At 40.5% G+C, this 21448-nt stretch overlaps 1 protein-coding gene across 6 annotated transcripts in view; it reads right to left on the reverse strand.

Annotated features, from left to right (window-relative positions):
- chrm2a (cholinergic receptor, muscarinic 2a) overlaps positions 1-16234 on the reverse strand; it is a 100593-nt gene extending 84359 nt beyond the window's left edge. For 3 of the 6 annotated variants that reach the window (XM_077006850.1, XM_077006855.1, XM_077006856.1), the window contains exons 1-3: positions 15980-16234; positions 15796-15887; positions 15280-15427 (exon numbers count right to left, since the gene is read on the reverse strand). The gene's annotated coding sequence lies outside the window, so the exon portion shown is untranslated. Of the gene's footprint in view, positions 1-15279; positions 15428-15547; positions 15668-15795; positions 15928-15979 lie in introns of those variants that run through there. The other 3 variants (XM_077006853.1, XM_077006852.1, XM_077006854.1) reach the window with 3 other exon arrangements.
- Positions 16235-21448: the final 5214 nt, after the last annotated feature.

Consider the following 21448-nt stretch of genomic DNA (forward strand, 5'->3'; position numbering starts at 1 on the left):
AGAGGGATATTCTCAGGTGTAAAATGCAAATGTGGGCCATGTTTTGGCATTCCTTATGTAGAGAATTAAACAGCATCACACAGCATTCACTTAGTTCAAAATTCAGGATACATCCATCCACCCATTCTCATCCTCTTATCTGGGGCCCTGGTCGCGGGGCAGTAGCCTGAGCAAAGAGGCCCAGGTTTCCCTTTCCCCAGCCACCTCTTCTAGCTCTTCTGGGGGGGTGTCGAGGTGTTCCCAGGACATCTGAGAGATATAATCTCTCCCACGTGACCTGGGTCTCCTCCCTGTTGGACGTGTCCGGAGCGCAATATTTTAACTCTCCTGTTACGACCGGGAACATGATTATTAGAGGTGCTTATGGCGAGACACGGCAGGCAAATACATCGTTTTATCATGCGCCGGTCAATTTTGAGGTTTTAGGCTATTTTGATTCCGTAACATGTCTTATTTCAAGCTGATGGAAAGAAAATGTGCAAAATAAACATTAAAGTGTTTATTTATCTACACTTTATCTGGATGCGCCTGTAGATTTTTCATAAGTTCACGAAAAGTTAGCGTTCTTACGGAGCATGAACCGCCGCTCCAGTTATCTACCTGTCATCATCATGGGTATCGTTGTAAAACTCTCTCTCTCTCTCCTACACGAGTACATCTGCTCCATATATGATCATTTCCTTTCTAACGGCAATAGATCGTGAAAGAATAAAAGGGTGATTTAAACGCAAGCTTGACATCTCGTTGGCCGTGTCGATTTCTGAGAATGTGAAACCTGAGAGCGTCACGTGGTCACATGCGGTCACACTTTCTGGTTTAGCATTTCAGTATCTTTATAATATAAAAACGCCGAAAGTATTGCTTTTAACAGCTTCTCAGAAAAGACAACAATTGTCACTTGCGAGAAGAAGCAAGGTGAAACTTGCAAAAATCAATTAGATAATGAAATGCTTACACGCATTTAGACTTTAGATAGCAGGTCGGACCGAATGCGCCGCACAGCAAATCGCGTTTGAACTAATTAGTGGATTAATTTGTCCTAATTGTGTAGGCACAGGGCTTAAAATTAATATCAGACCACGGATTTTGCAGCAGTTTGTTTTAAGAGTGCAGTCTGTGTGAAAGAGATGGGTACCGCAAACCTGTATATACATATACGCGTCTTGGGACATGCAGGTTTACAAAAATAATACAGGTATGGGACAGGGTTGAGATAGAGACAGTTTTATATAATGACATTTAAATAATGTCAGTTTTACCCTACAGATTTTTTCTTTAGTGGTAGAATGGACAAAATATTAATAAAAGTGAATGAATACAATGTTTTGTGACTAAAGGTTTTAAACTCATACCTATGTTATGTAAAAGTAAAAAATAAATACACCAATTAAACGTGAGGAGATGAACAGGTAGTGATATCCTATACATTTAATTGTGTTGGTAAATGCAGGGTTGAGGCAGCAACAGGTATGGCCATTTCTACCTTTAGTGAAGGTGCCTCTGCTATGATGACTGATATGGAGAGGTTGTGGCTGCAGAGCCCAGTCTTACTGTCAATGTAATGAAGCTGATATGATCAGAGCACAGTCTTACTGTCAATGTAATGAACCTGATATGATCAGAGCACAGTCTTACTGTCAATGTAATGAACCTGATATGATCAGATCAGTCTTACTGTCAATGTAATGAACCTGATATGATCAGGTCAGTCTTACTGTCAATGTAATGAACCTGATATACTCAGAATATCAAAAGCAGAGGTTGTCGCATCTGAGACGTCTGCCAGCGTGAAACACAAGTGCAAACCTGAGCACAGCTAAAAAGCTGAAAACACATCATGAGGAAATGTGTGAGGGACATACATATGGAGCAGGGATGGATGACTAGGTTGTAAACAGGACTGGGGAACTATTGTGCAGGACAGACATACAACAATCTAAGGTAAAAGTTCTACAGGTTGCAGTGTGTGCGCTGTGATTGCGTTTTATTGAAGTTAAACTTAGTCATTACATTGCTCTGTTTTGCTGTTGTTTGTCCTTTTATTGTTGGGGATGCTCTAATGATATGATTAGATTGAGAGTAAGTAAACAGTTTTTTCTGATTTATAAAGTAATAAAGAGATATTGAGAATCTCAAAACAAGAATTTTGAACCTGACTTTATGCATTGTTTAGATTTCTGTTTTTGAAATAAATGCAAATGAACATATATTTAATTAGATAACGCCTAAGTTGCATATTTACACACAACATTTCAGAAAACTTGTAATTCTCTTAATGTCAATAATCAATGTGGTAAGTTTCATAGTGATTGCTAGATGACATTTTTACCCTATTCACCTGTAGTGTCTTACCTTAAACGAAGAGAATGTTTGGCCGCAATCATCTCAGTTACATATTGTTTGGTGAAAGGTGTGTTTGGAGGGTTTGGTTAATTTTGACTAGATATGCAAAACTCAATAGAAAAACAAGGAACGTGAGCTCATGTTCATGGTCAGGTTTCCTATGTAGAGTCACAGTAGAACGTGTGATTGATGATGGGCTACATATTAAGGGACCAAAAGATAAAGATTTAACAGCACAAAATAGCAACTATCCAGATCTCGATGTTCTTCACTGCTCGACGGTAAACAGCTCACTTTTAGAGGTTGTAATGAGGGTAGAATCTACTAACAAGGGCAATTACAGAGAATATCCGTGTACGATGATGTCTTAACCACTCCAGTCATCCTCTGTTTTCTGGGATGTCCAACTACATTCAGAGTTATTTACAACTGTAGGCTCTGCTATTACAGCCTCTGGCCTTAATGAAATCAAAGATGAAGTTCCATCTGCTTACATTTTTGACTGGCGAGTAGATAAGACAACTGACATTTTCATGTCATGCACAACAGTCTGATAATTTGTTATGTAAATACCGCAGGCCCAAACTTAGTAATGATTTGTGGATGTTTTATATTTCAGAACGACAAAATGTCCAATCTGTCTTTGGTGTTTTAAAATAACAGATGCAGCACTTTGTGATGTAAAAATGTGATGTACATTGTGACTACTGTCATGGCTCCCGCTAAAGGACTTTAAGATAAAGTTAAAGAAATTGCCCCAGAAGCAATTTTTGTGAACTGCTATGCACATAGATTAAACTTGGTGTTAAACTGGTGCACAATTCATGCCTCGGTCCAGTGTTTTATTTTTATTTTTTTGCAACTTTCTATGGGTTTGTCACATTTATTGATAAACCCACATTTACTGTTAAAGGACGGCCTTTCATAAGTCTTCAGGAAGTTCCCTGAAACTCTGCTACACAGTGGAGCTTCACATAACGGATATTAAGCACTATGACCCAACATGTATCATAGGCTCCTGCAGACTTTAGAAAGGATATGTTTTAAAAGAGTCGGGTGATTCCTGAGGAGATATTCCAACATTTGATAAAAAGTTATGGCAGTTTCTTTGATATAGGGAGACTGAAATCTGAGTTCCATGTTTTCAGAAAAAAAAAACAGTGAATAAAACAATATTAATCTTTTACATATATTTACATTGTTTTAAGATTGTCATTATAAACTTGATAGTTTAACAAGTTCTCTACATAAAATTTTAAAAGAGGTAATTTTAATGTTTATACAGTGTGGTTTAACTCGGTTGAGAATGATTCTTCATTGGTTCATCAGAGTTTGTTAATTGTTTGAAGTACGCTACTTTGAAGTAGGCATATTTGTGTGTGCGCTGTTCTGTGTGACTAGGGGAGTGTGTGACTAGGGGGCGCGTGTGTGTGACTAGGGGTGTGTGTGTGCGCTGTTCTGTTCAGGGGAGTGTGTGTGTGTCTGAGATCCTCCTGTTCTGTTCAGGGTGTGTGTTTGTGTGTATCTGAGATCCTCCTATCTTTTAGCGCTGGTCTGTGTGGACTAGGGGTATGTGCACGTGTTTGTTTATGTGTGTGTGTGTGTGTGTGTGTGTGTGTGTGTGTGTGTGTGTGTGTGTGTGTGTGACTACGGGTGTGTGTGTCTGAGATCCCTATCTTTTAGCGCTGGTCTGTGTGACTAGGGTTTGTGCGCTGTTCCGTTCAGGGTCTGTGTGTTTGTGTGTGTGTGTGTGTGTCGCAGGTGTCTAGGGTTATACGGCTCCGGTGAGTCAACATCAAAGAAGATCAAAATAATGATTTAAATAACCTTATCAAGCAAAATTTCAAAGCACAACTTAATACTCTTTGGTCGTCTTGACGTGATTAATGTGATGATGATGTCATGAGTTGGGGTGGGGTGGAGGGGCAGAGGGGGAGGAGGGGGGAGGGGTGGGGAGGGGTAGGGGGAGGGGGGTGGAGGGGGGGGGGGGGGTGGAGGGGGGGGGGTGGAGGGGGGGGGGGGGGGGGTCAACTAGAGGTCAAAGTCGTAAATCACTTTTTTTTTAAGTTTTGGAATATGCCGTCCTATAATCTCTCTAGTCAGTATCATTTTGCTGATCATGAGGAAGGTTAGTAGGTTATTGTTTTTTTTCCTGTCTCCTTCTATTATTTGAATGTGCACACATGCGCGCACACACACAAACACACACACACACACACACACACACACACACACAAGCAAAAAAAAAACATGTTCACATTCATTATGCAATATTGTTGCACAGCATGTTGGTAAATAACAATCAAGACTCAGTAGAGTTATTTATTGCATTATTTTTGTATGTAACTAACAAATGTGTGTGTGTGCCTTTGCTTGTGTGGATGTGTGTGTGTGTGTTTGTGTGTGTGCATCGCAAAGAGAACCAATCCTACAGGAGATGCTGTCTGTGTTCACAGCAGCACTCTTGGGCAGTCTCTCTGGACCGTTTAGTGCTTGTAAATGATTTAAACCCCAATACTGACAACTCGGCTTGTGTGTATGTGCATGTGTGTATGTGCATGTGTGTGTGTGTGTGTGTGTGTGTGTGTGTGTGTGTGTGTGTGTGTGTGTGTGTGTGTGTGTGTGTGTGTGTGTATCTGTATGTGTGTCTATGTGTGTGTTTGTGTGTGTGTGTGTGTGTACGAGCATGCGCATTTTTGTGTTGTCCTCCTGTCCTTAACATCTTAGTTATTTATGGCCCCAAGGCTGTCATAATAGAGGTGTTAGTAATGTGCTTCAAAGTTAATTAGATGGATTTGGTAACAAACTGGCTTATTTACAATTTGGATTGTTGCTGAAGACCTTAAAACCTAGAATCTACATTTTACATGTGGTGTACAAACAGACGTTACAGCAATGCTTCTTCCACTAACATGGAATCGGGTATTTTATTCAGATAATGTTACCACATAAGTAATCACATAAGTCACTTAAGCATTTTGCATTTCTGCATTGTGTTCCTAAACTGGCTGAATGTTTTAAATTAATGATTTAATGTAACAAGGTGAGAATAATATTTGTTAGTGAAATCTGAAGTGAAAGTGTATTTCTAGTTTCTTCAGTAAAGTAAAATTAGACTGAAGATGAAAAGTAATAGATTTAAAACCACAAGTTTAATATCACATCAAATGCTGCAATTGTTATTACTTTTCTAGCATATATATTGGCTAGCTCTTAATGATTTTCATGATGTGTTCAAAAATAGATTCATTTGAAGACATTAGGCCAGGCATTACATCTTTTCAATGTGACTTTTGGTATTTTACATGTTAGGCACGTTCTCAGAGATCTGATATAAAATATACACATCAAAGTCTTGATTTGATAGCAGAATCATCAGACTGACTTGATTTGATATCAGATCTTAGTCTGACTTCAGGAGTGCTTGGCACCTTAGGTAAAGCTGTTGTTAAATCTCAAATGTATGTGACTGGAATTCTCTAAACTTGACTGGAGCTTGTAAACTTTAGTCTGTAACAAGATGAGACAAAATTGTGCTTTTTGTCTACTAACAGCAGAGGTGGGTTTGGCGTAAAAAAGAATCTTGCAGTCAACGTCCTCACCCTCTGTGATGCATTTCTGCATGTCGGAGGAGTAAAGATGTCTAAAGGATCACTTAAAACAGCTTAGTACCAGAATTTTGGATTCAGAATCTCATTTTGAAGCTACCTGTTCATCTTCTACACCTCAGTCTGAAACTTACTATGCCTTGTCCATATCCATTACCAACATCACCTCCCTCACAGGATAACCAGAGACATATGACATGCTTTCAAAATGTAAGGATTTACTGTTTCAGGCCTGTCTCTACCTCACTTACCGTTAATAATCTGCTAATGCTGATAATCTCCACTTCACATGTGCCCCCAACTGGCTGTGCCTTTGAACATTTGGCTATTGACTGTAAGCCAGTGGGAGAGGACTCCATCTCCCATTCCAATGTCCTTTTACAATTCACTGGAGGAGCCACCCATTCATAAACATTATGATTTTTCATCACCTCTAGCCCTGCCCACTGCATCTTTCATAAGCCCCCCATTCCCAGATCTTGTCTGGTTAGCAATGCACAACCCCCCTTATTTCGCATCTTATGGCCCTCTAAGGAAATTATAGCCTGGTACCCTCATGCCTTTCCATACCTTGTCAATCAACTTCTGTTGAGATCCCTAGCATTTCCTCGGCCTATAGTTCACCAAAGCATTCAGCAAGACCAATGCTATAAAAGTTTTCCTCATGCTATGGTCACCCCATTGGATGAGTAACTGGGAGGACTATATAAATGAGCTGCAAGATTTTCCTTCGACCTCACTAGTTTGGTACAGACTTCTTTGCTCATGTTTCAATTACAGACAGCATAGTGATTGTCTGGTTAAGTCCCACTATTCCCTGTAGAGTTTTTGTTTATGTTGCATGGCTTTTCTATTGCCCTTTCAATATTCTTAGCATTTATCAATGACATCTTCAGAGAGTGTGCTGGTAGATTTGTCATATTTAATGTGTTCTTTCTCTCTTAATGAACACATTGCACACATTAAGAATAACCTTTTATGCCAAAGCTAAGAAATGCTTTTTTCACCAAACTCTGTCATTCTTGAGACAGGTCATTATTGCAAGGGTTACGGTTATGGAGACATACATATGGAGTTTTTACAAACATACAGGTTGCCCAATTGAGAAGAGAAACCCAGGAACCCTGCTCTATTTGTGTCAGGTCTATGGCACCATGCCATACCAAATAAGATGCTTGGGAAACGATCAGACCAGGTGGACATGAGCGGACAGTGAGCAGAAGCTACCAGGAAGGCTACACATGTTCATTTATCGACTGGGTAAAGTATTGCCATAAACAGCAAGCTGATTGTCAGTGATTCCTGTAAAAGCAACTCCCCCCGACAGCCCTCCTTCCCTGGAGGTTCTCCATCCTACTCCATTCGGGCTGTCTTAAACCCCTGATGTGCGTAGTATCACCAGTACCCGGTGGACTGGAAAGCATATGGCCCTGAGGTGTGAAGCTGGGTCTTGTTGCAAGATGTTCTAGATCTAACTCCTCCAGGAGTTTCCTAAGCACCGCTGTTAGGAAGGAGGCACATTGTGAATAAGGTGGAAGGTTGCTGCCATGCTGTCATAGTTCTTGCCTTGGCTCCTCCCACTCTCCCTCATTCATCATAGCCATCTTACTGATTACTAGCCACTCCCTCTCTCACCTGTGTAAACTCTGTTCCTCCAGGAACCCTTCACAAAGTCTGTGAACAACCTTCTGAGTACTGCACATATTCCCTTGTATGTTGGTTGTCTTTTCTATGTCTGGTCTCCCTTTGTTTGTCCATCAACATTGTTATGTTTTGATTTGTCTATTGAATTTTGGTTACTTTTTGCCAATTGTTTGCGCCCTCTGCCTGTCTCTCCCAATGATTTTGCTTGTCCCTTTTACTAATAAGGACTGTTTGCTAATCTTCCAACAGACTACAGATATCAAACATACCCCCAAATCATAAAACACAAAAAATAGTTCAATGAACACAAATCAACCTTACCAGTGACCAGAGGTGGGTAGGAACGCGTTACACTTACTCCGTTACATTTACTCAAGTAGCTTTTTGGACAAAAATGTACTTGTAAGAGTAGTTTTAATATGAACGACTTCTACTTTTACTTGAGTAAATATGTGCTGAGAAAAATGCGACTTTTACTCCGTTACAATCGGATTTGCGCCGCGCGCTACCATTACTTTCGTTTTGTAAATAATTCGTCTTTTCAGTGGAGACTGACCAACATCTCGTCACCTGAGTATGAGTGACCAATCAAATAAAGCCGGTCAGTCACGTGATCACATACGCAAACTTTCTCCACCGTAGCAAGAAAGTGACAGAAAAACCTCCCGAGCATCCCTGACCTCATACAGCCAATGTTTACATTACAAACGTGTAAAAGGACAGTTATATAATGCCCTGTCAGTTGTGTCTGCCAAACGTGTGGACATTTCAGCCTACAAGAACTCAACATCCAATTTGAGGGATGCGATAAGTTTGCTGTATGTATAATTATGTGTAATGCTATATCTCTGAGGCATAACGTTTGTATGATCTAATTATTAAATGTAACGCAGTGCAATACTAAAAACCAGTTCACACTCTTGAGTGAACACACTAGCAATATATGATGATTAAGTTTGCTACAAATTGATTCAGTTGGCGTCAAGTTGTAGCTACATGTATTGGCTGACAGTCTCATCAGTTAGTGCCTTTGTGGAAGTTACACAGGCCTAATAATTAGGAAGAAACAAAAATACATATTATAATTTTTATATATTATATTTATTTATTATAAATTATTTTTGTTATCAATAAAAGTCATTGTTTCCCGTAATTCAATTTCCCATGATGTAATTTATTGACACGAGACAGTACTCATACATTTACTCACTACTTGAGTAGCTTTTAATCAAAGTACTTTTTTACTTTTACTCAAGTAAATTTTTGGGATGCATACTTTTACTTTTACTTGAGTAACATTTGGTTCAAGTAACAGTTCTTTTACTTGAGTAAAATTGTTGAATACTCTACCCACCTCTGCCAGTGACCACCCTAGTCCATAACCTAAACCCATTACATTACATTGAGCCAATTGTAGACTAGGCTCTATAATTATTTTGTATGAAAATTTTCATTTAAGTAATATTATTTTTCTCTCAAGTTCAATTAAAATTCAAGCTGATAAAATTAAATAAAAACATATTCCTCTAATCTTTACCAAGTGCAGTAGCACTTTATGTTTGGACATCTATCCAAAATCTGGATATGACTGACCTGTAGTCACTACTAAAGTTTTTCACACAGCCTGCCTCATAATTCACTACTGAACTGGAATCCCTGCTGAAGCACTTTGCATAATTCACTAGTGAACTGTCATCACTACTGAAGCACCTCACATGATTGACTACTGAACTGTAATCCCTGCTGAAGCAATTCTCATATTTCACTATTGAACTGTAATCACTGCTGAAGCACTTCACAGGATTGACTACTGAATTGTAATCACTGCTGAAGCACTTCACACATGATTCATTGATGAGCTACCATCTTTACATCACTATTTTTAATTCACTGTGCACACCGAAATCTAAATATTGTAAAATGCTATGTTTTTGCCATGTGCTTTTTAATTGTTCTAATCAATAATGTCAGTGAAATTATTATGTTGTGTTGAGCAGTTTTGTTAGGGCTTTAAACTTCTATCAACCACTTTAGCCCAGCGTGTTTGTTTGATGCAAAAGGAGATAGCAGGAACAACATACCAAAATTATAGCAATACCAAAAATGCCTTTATTAAAACAGAGATATCTCCAGGGATCTCACACATTTACATCAGAGAGATCCAAAAATGACTGGTAACAAGCAGGTTTATATACTACTGCTCCACCCCTTCTGTCCAATTGCATAGTTATACATAGAGTTCTCAACCTACATTCATGACTTTGCGTTATTTCATGTTCACTGTGTCCCAACCTGATAGGATGTTATTACAGGCAGTTGGTGCAAGTCACCTTCTGTGGAGCTTATCAGTATAGAACATATTCTACAGACACTTCACTCCCTATAGACCAAACTGTTCTCTGTTGCAACAATATGCTATATGGCCCCCTGTGAGGCCCTTCTAAGATAATGAATAAACTTTTATAGTTTAAGGCAGCAATTATTTATTTAATTAACAATTATATATCTAATTTTAATATCACTTTTATTGATGAGCAAAATATACTTTTGCTAATGTTATTGCTAAGCAAAAACTAATTTTCCCAACAGAATCTTCTAGTACAAGTATGGGGGAATCAAAGCTGATTACGATTCTGATACTGGTTTTAAAACTCTGATACTGGTTTTAAAAATTGATTCTCTAATTTTATGGTCAGCTATGGTCTGCCTGACCCTGTATTCCCCAGATTCCTCTATTTGATGATCTCAGTCACAGCACTTGCAGTATATATAATTAGCTTTCCAAAGAACCAAAATTAGTTTTCTTTTTTTTAAGCCTGCTTAGTGTGACATTGCTGAGGAGTGACGAAGAAAGAGGTTGGATACAGACGTGAGTCACCAAAGTAAAAATGCTTTTTTTTTCAAAATGAAATGCAAACACAATGAAATGACAGCATATTCAAACAATAATAAGCTTCATGTTGAATTGAGAATCTAAGTAGATATCTAATAGTTAGCCAAAAAAAAGATATGTTTTTTTGATGTCTCTAAATCTGACCTTATTTTCAATCTGTGTGTGTGTGTGCATGCAAGTGCGTTCGTGTGCATGTGAGTGTATGTGGGTGTGTGTGTGTGTGTGTGTGCATGTGAGTGTATGTGGGTGTGTGTATGTGCATGTGAGCGTATGTGTGTGTGTGTGTGTGTGTGTGTGTGTGTGTGTGTGTGTGTGTGTGTGTGTGTGTGTGTGTGTGTGTGAGCTCAAGGACACAGTTGGAAAATCCCAAACAGTGGGGGATGCTGCACTGTAGGTTCTTCTGAGTGAGTATGTGTGAGTGCTCAAATGATAATGAGTATGTGTGGACTGGAAGTGAGCATTATGACTGGATTACTAATACAAACACGCCTCCTGAATCTGCATACGTTTACACATTTACACACACCATCAACTTATACAACTAGTACATCAGGCAAACTACTGTGTGTGTGTGTGTGTGTGTGTGTGTGTGTGTGTGTGTGTGTGTGTGTGTGTGTGTGTGTGTGTGTGTGTGTGTGTGTGTGTGTGTGTGTGTGTAAGTGCATGCAAGTGTGTGTGTGTGTGTGTGTGTGCTTCTGTGGGAGTGTATGTGAACATTAATAGGCTACTACGTGATCATAAATATTGCAGAAACTGAGTCAGCCACTTATTCCTTGTTTCATTTCAAATGATTACATGTCCCCCAAGAACCAGTCCATGCAGAAAAGAGGCCAACAACATGGTTTGTTCTGCTGTACATACGTGCCAGTTGTGCTGTTTTTTGGTTAAAGCCATGGCTCTTTAAAGACAATTATGCTGCATCCATTCAAGTTTAAAGATTATTTTCAAACTCTTTGTTCATTCAAGAACTTTGTTTTTTTTTAACTCATGTGTATAATTAATTATTATTAATCGTTAGGCATTATTTTCACATTGCAGCCCTGGGCCCCTCCCATTGGGCATGCGAATGCGTCATCTACATCTGGTCATGTCCATATATGTACTTCCTTTGGGTGTAGTCCAATGTAGCGTGTGTTCATCTGTCTCATCTATGGCTCGTCTCATCAACACTTGGGTCTCTTTTATTTCAGCCCTTATAATATGTGTCCACACAATATCCCATGGTCATCTTTGTCGGAGTCTCTACTCGTTGTGTTCTCTTTGTGCTACTGGTGCAGTCATCATAAATACGTTCGTGTTCACTCTGAACTTGATAACACTGCTGTGACATTGGTTCAGGTTACCACATGGAATAAAGAAAAAATGTCTTAGTATGAGCCTGAAAGGATACTTATTAGTCTCACCTTTTAGAGGCAGTAGCTTATCGCCACAGTACACACAAGGGCTAAAACAACAAAATGTACTTTTAACTATTAATTTAAGGCAGCAATGTGGTTTCCAGCTGGAGAAGACTATAATGTTTAAAATTTCTAAAAACTCTGAGTACTAAAGGCCACTATCACATGATATTATGATATATTTAGTATGAAATGTGTTTATAGATCATCCTCAAAAACTGTGGCCTTAGAAGTAATATTTCAGTCGCATTATTCTCCTTGTACAGCTGAGATAGTCTAGTCCTGAGACATGCTTAATCCACAAACACATTCAGTCTCATTCTGTGCAGATTACTTTTTTTACTACTTGTTCACTTTTGACACAGAGGATTTCTACACAATTCTTCCTTCTACTTTTGGATCTGGTCATGTGACCGAAGCTGCTGTTGGTAGCAAATATGTTAAGATGCATTCCTATGTTAAGATCGCCTTCTTCCAAATGTAATCTATACGATAATGCAGGGTATAGTCATTTGTATATGCATAATGGCATCTTTATAGACTCATTTCATGTGTTAAAGTAAATTTAAAGAAGAATGTGTAGTTAGAATATTATCTTTAAGGGCATTGTCAGTTGTAAAAAGACATGACAAGTTTTAATACTGTTGTCAGTATTTTTGTTCTTAGAGTTATTAGGAACTCTAAGTTAAATCTTTTCTCTGAATATTGTTCGCCCTCGAGGCAAATTGACAACCATGGAATTTTATTTGGACCCTTTTTGCACGTGCATATTATTATTATCAGTTTTCACTGTCGGTTTTCATGCGGTACGTCTTTGTTAACAATCAAAGCTCTCCCATAAACGTGCTTATATCAAGGGATATAAAAAAGGCGGTCAATGAATCTGTTTTACCCAATCTGCGCCAATATCGGAAGATTTTTTTAAAAGGCATATAAACGATATCTGTTGCCTGGTCCAATACATTTACTAGTAATCAATAAGCTACAAGTGTCCGATACAATAAGTGCATTCATTGCCACATGTGCGTTATCTAATTTCAAAATCATAGCCAGTACAATTATCCATTTTTTCATGACGTTTCCCACCATATTGCGATAAGAGATTAATGTTAATATTGCCATCGCTCGCTCATTGCCAGTGGCATATTAAAATTTCGAGGTCCTACATCGAATTGCGCCGACAAGAAACGCAAATGAGCACCCAAAAGCCGAAGCTTAATTACCACACGGAAGCATCCCTAGTCTACCGATGCTTAACTGTTAATTGTGCAGTACTTCTTCAGAATTTCATTTGAGGCCTTCAGGTGCGCGCAGAGTCGCCACTAGAACGTGTGCGTACACACACACGCACGCACGCACGCACACACACGCACGCACGCACACACACAAATCAGTGAGGAACACTCCGATTTCAAGCCAGTGAACCTCTGTCCAATCAGTTTATACAAGTACTGTGACAAGAACTACACACGTCTGACTGATATGAATGTATGTTACAGATCCAGATCATTTATATGTGTCACTCAGAGTGCCACTGAGGTCGAGTTACGGTGCTCACCGCGAGCTCATACACCAAAATGGCGTATCAATTTCACCTCCATTTCCTCGTTAAATTCAAACAGCTTGACCCGATGAAAAAAAAACATGAGCACCTATGCGAGTAAGGCTGCGCGACTTACACGCTGGAGGCGCTGCGCGGCGTAGTTTTAAGAGGCTCAAATTATCATATTTGCACTTAGAATGATTTGCATTAGGAAAGTATTGCTCTTAGTTACACACTGGGCCTGTATTACTCTCTCGTACATACACAAACAAACAGTTCATATAATTCATTATCCCTTTTAAGGATAGACGTTTAATTTATCAAGGCGTGTGAACCAATGACTAGCTCCATTTATTTGAAACATATGTTTTGTTTATTTATTTATTATTTATTTATTCCCCTTGGTTAGTTTTGTCGGGAGAACGAATGAGTTAAGTCTATTTCTGGCGAAGCGCAACGCTTCATGACTGAACGACTACCACAACCCTGAAATCGTCTGGGAGCGTCATGACATCTGACAAAGGTACAGTTAAATGTCACATAAAGTGGGAGAGCACCCAAGAATTCCAATACGGATGAATGCACTCCATTGGTGCACGTCTTTGTTCGCACTATTGTACCAACGTCCTATAAGGGATGTAGGGATAGTTATAACAATGGAGAAAAATATTTTAGATCATATAAACTAATGTTTTAAAAGGGATCATTTCTTTATTTTATGATAAATGGTTTTTCATATACAAGTAACTGCTCTTGATCCTGATGCCTAACTTCGCAGCGGAATCGAGAACAGTGTTCCACTGGTTACATCATTCGGCTACATTAAGCTGCAAGCATTTTTTTGCTGAGAAAATTTAAATCTGATCTTTTAATAACGTTCATTGCTGTCAATAACATTTTAGCCCAGAAGTCAGGGGCACAGTTCTTAAACAAAATGACTGTGCGCAAGACCATGCTTAATTAAATTGTTTAAGGACTAAACTTTGACTATCGTAGCCATATCTAAGAAATTATAAGGAACTGTTCTGGGCAAATTAACTCACCTTTCGTCTTTTTGATTCAGGATCAAATGTTGCATTAACAACGGACATTCATACTCTTTACAGGACTGTAATCAAATATGACCAATATGGTTTGTTTAGGTTCGCGTGTGCAGTGGCATGTGTATGATTGTACCTGATCTTAGGTTCCCTTAAGGTTGTGCGCGAGTGGGGAACGGGGTACTGAACTAGAGATTTTCTCACCAGAGGGGTTTACCTCTAAGCCTTTGGTCGGAACGCGTGCACTCGGGTCTTATTACCGCTGTTAAAATCTGCATGTACCGATACAACTGGATTAAACGTACAAATTATTTGGTACCACAGGTCACGGCAAAGTACACTGATTGGCACACAATCACAAGGATCCTGTGTAGTTTTCCAATAGAGAGGGATTCATCTCTTCCATTCTCCTTTCGGAGCTTCAGAGAAAATTCTTTAATCGGACCCATGTCGTATAGATATAATGGAGTTATAAAGACTTCGCGTCCGCTCTGTTAACTTTGGTTTAATCGCTTCTCAGAACATTTTTTTCAGTTCTAATTGCTCTTCTTGTCGCTGAATTTTAATCTGGAATCGTACACTCTTTACGTTTCTTATTCCACATTCTCTCTCTCCCTCTCTCTTTCTCTCTCTCTTTCTCTCCCTCTCCCTGTTCACTGTGGCAGTTTCTCCCCAGAGGTGTCTTGAATCGACACTGCTCGTACATTATAGAAACTGTTCGATTACGACCCTGCAGGGGCATTTGCCAAAGCAATACAGCGCACACAAATATCATCTACAAGCATTGAATTTTACAGGCAGATTAACCTACGTGCTTTCAGGCTCTCGTGCTCCGCTCTCTGTCTGCGTCCTTGATCTCGTGGTTACTGGTGGTCAGTTGGTCCGCTTGGTCACACAGCTGTACGTCTGAGGACATGTTGCTCGAGTGGTCGCGCGGTGGAAAGGCTGAGCTCTTGTGACTGTTCACGGGTGGAAAGAGAGTGGGAACCGAAGTGAGTGAGAAAGGGGGAAGGGGAGGGGAACACAGACGCAAAGAGAACAACCCCTTAAACATGTCTCCTATAATAACACGCAGTCACCTGGTTTATATCATATCTGTACATCATATTTTCTTCCAATCACGCCTGAATATGTAGCTGCAGCTTGAAGACACGTTCTCGTCACTTTTCGAAGTACTTTAGAAGGGTTATTTGATAACCGTGTGTGAGACATAGATGATTCCGTCACATGCACCATGGTTAACTACCTAGTTTTACCTTCTGCTGTTTACCTCTAACGTAATCAATCTGAGTAATAATCCGGAGCGAATTAGTTTGGACTCCAATACCTGGTTTCAGCACCGCGGACAGCGCGCGTAGCTCGGAGACGGAAAAGCAGAGAATCAATTGTAAAGGAGAGCAGCGAGTCGATCATCTTCATCTGTAGACCGCGGGATTAAAATAGTTTTAGTCATTTGGCCGAACAAGCTGTATGCGCGCCCCATGCCGTTTTCTATAAAGAACGAAACCTACCGAGGAATGGTGTACCACTCGCGCTCTCGGAGTCGCTCCGCGCACGTTGAGCTCCAAAGTGCACGGCAACGCAAGTTGGCGAGCGCGCGTTCGTTTCTTTAAAGCAAACATTAATGCATTCATGCACGATTAACACGACACCATGCTAAACTTTGTCCAGTGCCGCAGCGTCTTTCAAAGACAATTGTCTTTAATTGTAAGTTTTATAGTAGTGATATATGAAGTCACTGTAGTGAGTCTGCTATCACTGACGTTGTATGTGAAACGCAAATACTGAAGAATACTGAACGTTTTGAATGTTCTACTGACATCTGCTGGGGAAGTCTCTCTCTCTCTCTCTCTCTCTCTCTCTCTCTCTCTCTCTCTCTCTCTCTCTCTCTCTCTCCCTCTCTCTCTCCCCACTCCCCACATGCCTCCTTTCTTCTTTGGCATATCTGATCTGCAGGAGGCGGTAAACCCAGCTACACATTAAATAACTTGGAAGAGAGCTAAAGGCCAAATGGCCTCTTCTGTAGTGCTGTGCTGTTCTGTCTATTGTTCACCTTCCAGTATTGCAGGAAATGGCCATAAACATTTTTACTAGACTATTTACCAAACTGTTTTTCTAATCACCTCATTCTCTTCACTGCAGGTGAACAGACAAATGTATGCACACGCAGATAAGATACACACACGCACACACACACACACACACACACACACACACACACACACACACACACACACACACACACACACACACACACACACACACACACACACACACACACTCCTATGCCATCCACAATCTAATAATGCCAATCTGGGCATTATTTAAGACAACTCTTCAGCACAGTAGTTCATTATTTAAAGACTCTTAGTGGAGAAGTGAAAGTTCACAAACACTAGACCAAACTATCACTTAAAGGTAATCCATAGCTGATTTCTTGTCTATTGTTGTGAGGCTGTTTTACAATCACATTGGAGACGGAGAGCAGAAGAGCTGCATAAATCATCACTGTCTGCTGAAGATCTGTGAACACCACTGCAGTCGGCACGTATAGTCATGCGCTGGAATGCTCTCATGCTCCATCTAGCAGACCATGCAGAACTGGTGTGACATGCAGACATACAGGCCAGCTTCAGCTCCAAAATATGACCAGCCAGCTAATTAAACAAAGAGACCAAACCCACATTGTTTCTGTCCACTCATTGCTTCCCCTCTTTTTACATATGCTGTTAAGCGAAGCAAGAAACCATAGTCATTACAGTGTGAGGGAGTGACAGTGAGACTATGAGCTGGGGGGGGGGGGGGGGGGGATTGTAATGGATGCGGGAGGAAAACATGCATGTGAAATTTGATATACTACCCATGTGCCATATGTTACATTTAACAAATAAACGATGTTTCTTTCCACACACACACACAAACAAAACAAAGGAGTCTGTGTAGTAATGAGATGCTGCGAGAACAGTGGGTGGTGTGTATTTTTTATTAAAGTTGTAAGGGATAATTGCAGACACTGGGCTTGAGAGCTCCTCACTTATCAGCAAATAGGAAAACCACATAGGCTCCCGTTAATGCAGGCTCATAAATTAAAGTGCTCGCACAAACAACCACATAATAATTCCTTTGCCTTGACATAGATGTAACACGCCAGTCCATCCCAGCCTGCCAGCCCCTCGTCACTGTCAGGAGTCACGTTATGCCTCTTATAGCGCTTAGCAGGGAAGAGCTGGCAGCAGCCATGTGATCCTGCAAGCACAGGCAGGGTGTATTTGAAGGATCCCGCTGCCCCTGCGTCCCAGTGTGTATGCAAACAGTTGCCTTCTTGTGCAGCTCATTATGGGTGACACAAGACATACACAGATTCCAACATCAATCCTATTGTAAAACCCACCTCTCCTCAGCTTGGCATTGATGCATATTTTACGTATATTCATTTGGTTTATTAGATGCATAGGAGTAAAATCATATTCAGAGGGCTCATTTAAGGATGTCATATAGCATTGATAACACGTACATAACTTGCTCATAAATCCTGTATAAATATTTATGAACCCATGTCAACAACTGCAAACATGATACTCAGTCTTTACACAAACATTCATAAATGTCAAAAAAGGTTTTCCTTAAGTACAGTACTGATGACTAATTCCATGTAATATCAAGGAACATTTTTTATCTCAGGCACAAGGTTTTTCTTTTTCACTGTGATTTATCATTATGTTGAAATCATTCCATGTCCATGCATCATTCCGCAGTGTGTAATTCACAGCCATTGCATCTGTCTTTGTATTATGTCAGCTGCAGCCAACTATGGGTTTATGAATTTGTTTTCTGATGTCTCTTTCAGTGGTAGAGTCTCCTCAGAGACCTTAAGACTAAGGCGAATTCCCAGAGCTCATCAAAGAGTCACTGGGGACTTTTCTCTATTCTTCTCTCTCTCTCTCTCTCTCTCTCTCTCTCTCTCTCTCTCTCTCTCTCTCTCTCTCTCTCTCTCTCTCTCTCTCGCTTTCTCTGTCTTTCTCTCTTTCATGCCTCCTTCACTTGTATTTATCTCTCATTTAAGTGGCTTCATGCATCAATAAATTGTGGTAAGGATTACTTGATCTCCTTACTACCAGAGGGAAGTAGTCAATACACAGGCATGTACTACTCCCTTGAAAGAGATAAGAGCGACAGAAGCATCCAAAATCTCCCCATACAGCAGCCTGCTGTGAGAACAGCACTGTTAAATAAACGTCTCTTACAACATACTCCATGTCTTGCCTCTTCTGATCATACTGGACCTGGAACCAGATCAGAAAACAGTGAAAGGTCACTCATCCAGTACTGCTGCTGGACTTCTAAATGCCAGGCAAACTGAGTATGGATTTGCTAGAGGAGTACAAACACCAATAACTTCTGTATGTCTGTAGCCATCTCTTTCTGTATATATATATATATATATATATATATATATATATATATATATATATATGAAAGTAAAGCCAAAAAAGTCATAATTGAGTTCACAGTAGTCCTACCAATTCATATCTCGGATATAATTAAGCAAATTGTGTGTGTGTGTGTGTGTGTGTGTGTGTGTGTGTGTGTGTGTGTGTGTGTGTGTGTGTGTCAGAGAGTTTGTGTGTCCATCCACAAGGATGGACATGTGGCCACTATCAGAAGGCTTCCCGTCGAGGGAATGGGTGTGACATGATGAGCGAGTGTTACATTTGTGTGATGGCCTGGTATGATGGCTTAGCTGCATGGTCTGCATAATCTTTCATGGATTGTATTAGTGTAACTATGCACATTAACAACATTTTTCCGTGAATTACTGTCACTTCTACTTTCAGCTGTCCTTGTAAATATGCTTGTGTGTGTGTTTTTCCTTGTCCTCTGTCCACTGTTCAGCCATTGCCACAGCTCTGTGATAAAGACTGTTGGACAAGCCTGTCATGTTGAACGAGCCTGCCAGGACCATGACTGTCAGGACCATGACTGTCAGGACCATGACTTGACTTCATCCCTCAATCTCACGCAACATATTAGCACATCGCCACTTCATGGAGCCATTAGTGCCATGTTCAGGTTTTAATATTGACTCAGGAATAAATTCCATGTTTATTTGGTTCACCTACATAGTGTTAATGAAGTGGCCCACACAGATGCAGAGGCATTATAGACAGCTCACAGTTTTTCTGTGCTTAAGTGTATGCTCATCTTGACCTGTGACTGTTGCATTCTACGCGTGGTACCCGACAAGGGACGCAGAGGCATGAATGAACGTCGACATGTGGTGGCAGAGGTCACCATGTGCATGCATGTGCATCTGTGATGTGAGGGCTTCTTGAAGTCTTGGTCTTCTATGCTTCTGACCCACGGTCCCTGGGCACCATGGAGATATCATGTAAATGAGACATTGCTGACGTAGTCTGTGTTAGTCAGGAAATGCCTGTGAGGGAGAGAAAGAGATGGAGTGAGGCAGAGAGAAAGAACAAGAGAAACAGAGAACAGTATAAAAAATGGTAGAGGTAAAGCAAAACAATAAGTGTCTTAAAATATGAACTAGTCAGACATTAATCAAAATAAAAGAGAACGCAAAATAGAAAAGTAGGGGAAATTGTTAAAAAAAAAACAGAGTTTTAAAGGGTCTTAAAAATATGAACCGGTTGGAAGACTCTGCAATAATGTAGCTGATATTGCACATCCATGATGTGGTATTGTCTATTTATATTGGGGCTTGGGCTGCATTACTATTTCAGTTCAGTACAATGCAGGTAGAACTGACAGATGTGACACAGACAATAATTAGCCTTTCCTGTTTCGATGACTATACATCTCAGAGTGAATCCTGGCACATCCACACACAAGCGTCTCGTGTGGGGCAAAACAGCCAGCTCTAACATACGCAAGCGTGGGCTGCAAGCATCCTTTATTTGGGCTTCTCCATCGTCATAGCCAGTGAGGTTCCGTCAGACAGAGCAAAACAGGGCACATCCATAATAAGAACTCAAGGCAACAGGCAGGTGAGGTCAGGACACAGAAATAGCAGTAGTCATTTCAATAGGAGTAAGAACTGGGGAACCACGAGAAGCAGGGACAAGGACAGACAGCTATATACAGTACATGCAAAAGTTGGCAAAGCATTAAAGCAAACAAATGGGTATCAGCAGCAGTGCTAATCAGATTGGGCCCAGGTGTGCATAGTCACGAATGCCTGAAATAGCAGGGCGGAGCCTCCGTGACATCAGCCATTACATTATCAGTGTGGAGGAGAGTCACACAGTTGGGAACCTACATATGTAACTTGTCCACCTCAAACAGAGCTTTAGACACATGTCATCTCTATATTCAGGGGCAGTCATGGCCTGGCGATTAGGGAACTGGTCTTGTGACCGGAGGGTCGTGGGTTCGGTTACCAGACAGGCCATGACTGAGGTGCCCTTGAGCAAGGCACCTAACCCCAACTGCTCCCCAGGCGCCGGGCTAGGGCTGCCCACCGCTCTGGGCACGTGTGATCCACAGCCCCCTAGTAATCACTAGTGTGTGTGTGTGTGTGTGTGTGTGTGTGTGTGTGTTCTGACTGCACAGATGGGTTAAAAGCGGAGGAAAAATTTCGATTGGGGTGTAAAAATCACAATTGACAAATATGGCTCATTTCATTTCATATACACCAAACGCACTCATGCACACAGACAGCACTCTGTCACATGTGCAGTGTAGTGAAGATAGACTGCAACTTATTTCTCGGATAAAACTTTGGTGATTGTTTGTGTTCTCTCACCCCAAGCCCATGGACAGGAACCAGGGCGTCTTTGATGCCACAATGCCAAACAATAAAGCCATAAAACAACCAAGCTGATGGCACATCAGTCCAGCTGACCTTCTACACGTTTCTTCCAGGACATTGTAGGTATTATAAATCCAGGCTGGGAATGCATTAACTCTCAGTCCTGAACTATGGCCCTGCATTCCATCGTATTCAAACATTTACCAAA

This window comes from Brachyhypopomus gauderio, chromosome 5 (assembly GCF_052324685.1).
Source record: "Brachyhypopomus gauderio isolate BG-103 chromosome 5, BGAUD_0.2, whole genome shotgun sequence".
Classification (NCBI taxonomy): Eukaryota; Metazoa; Chordata; class Actinopteri; order Gymnotiformes; family Hypopomidae; genus Brachyhypopomus; species Brachyhypopomus gauderio.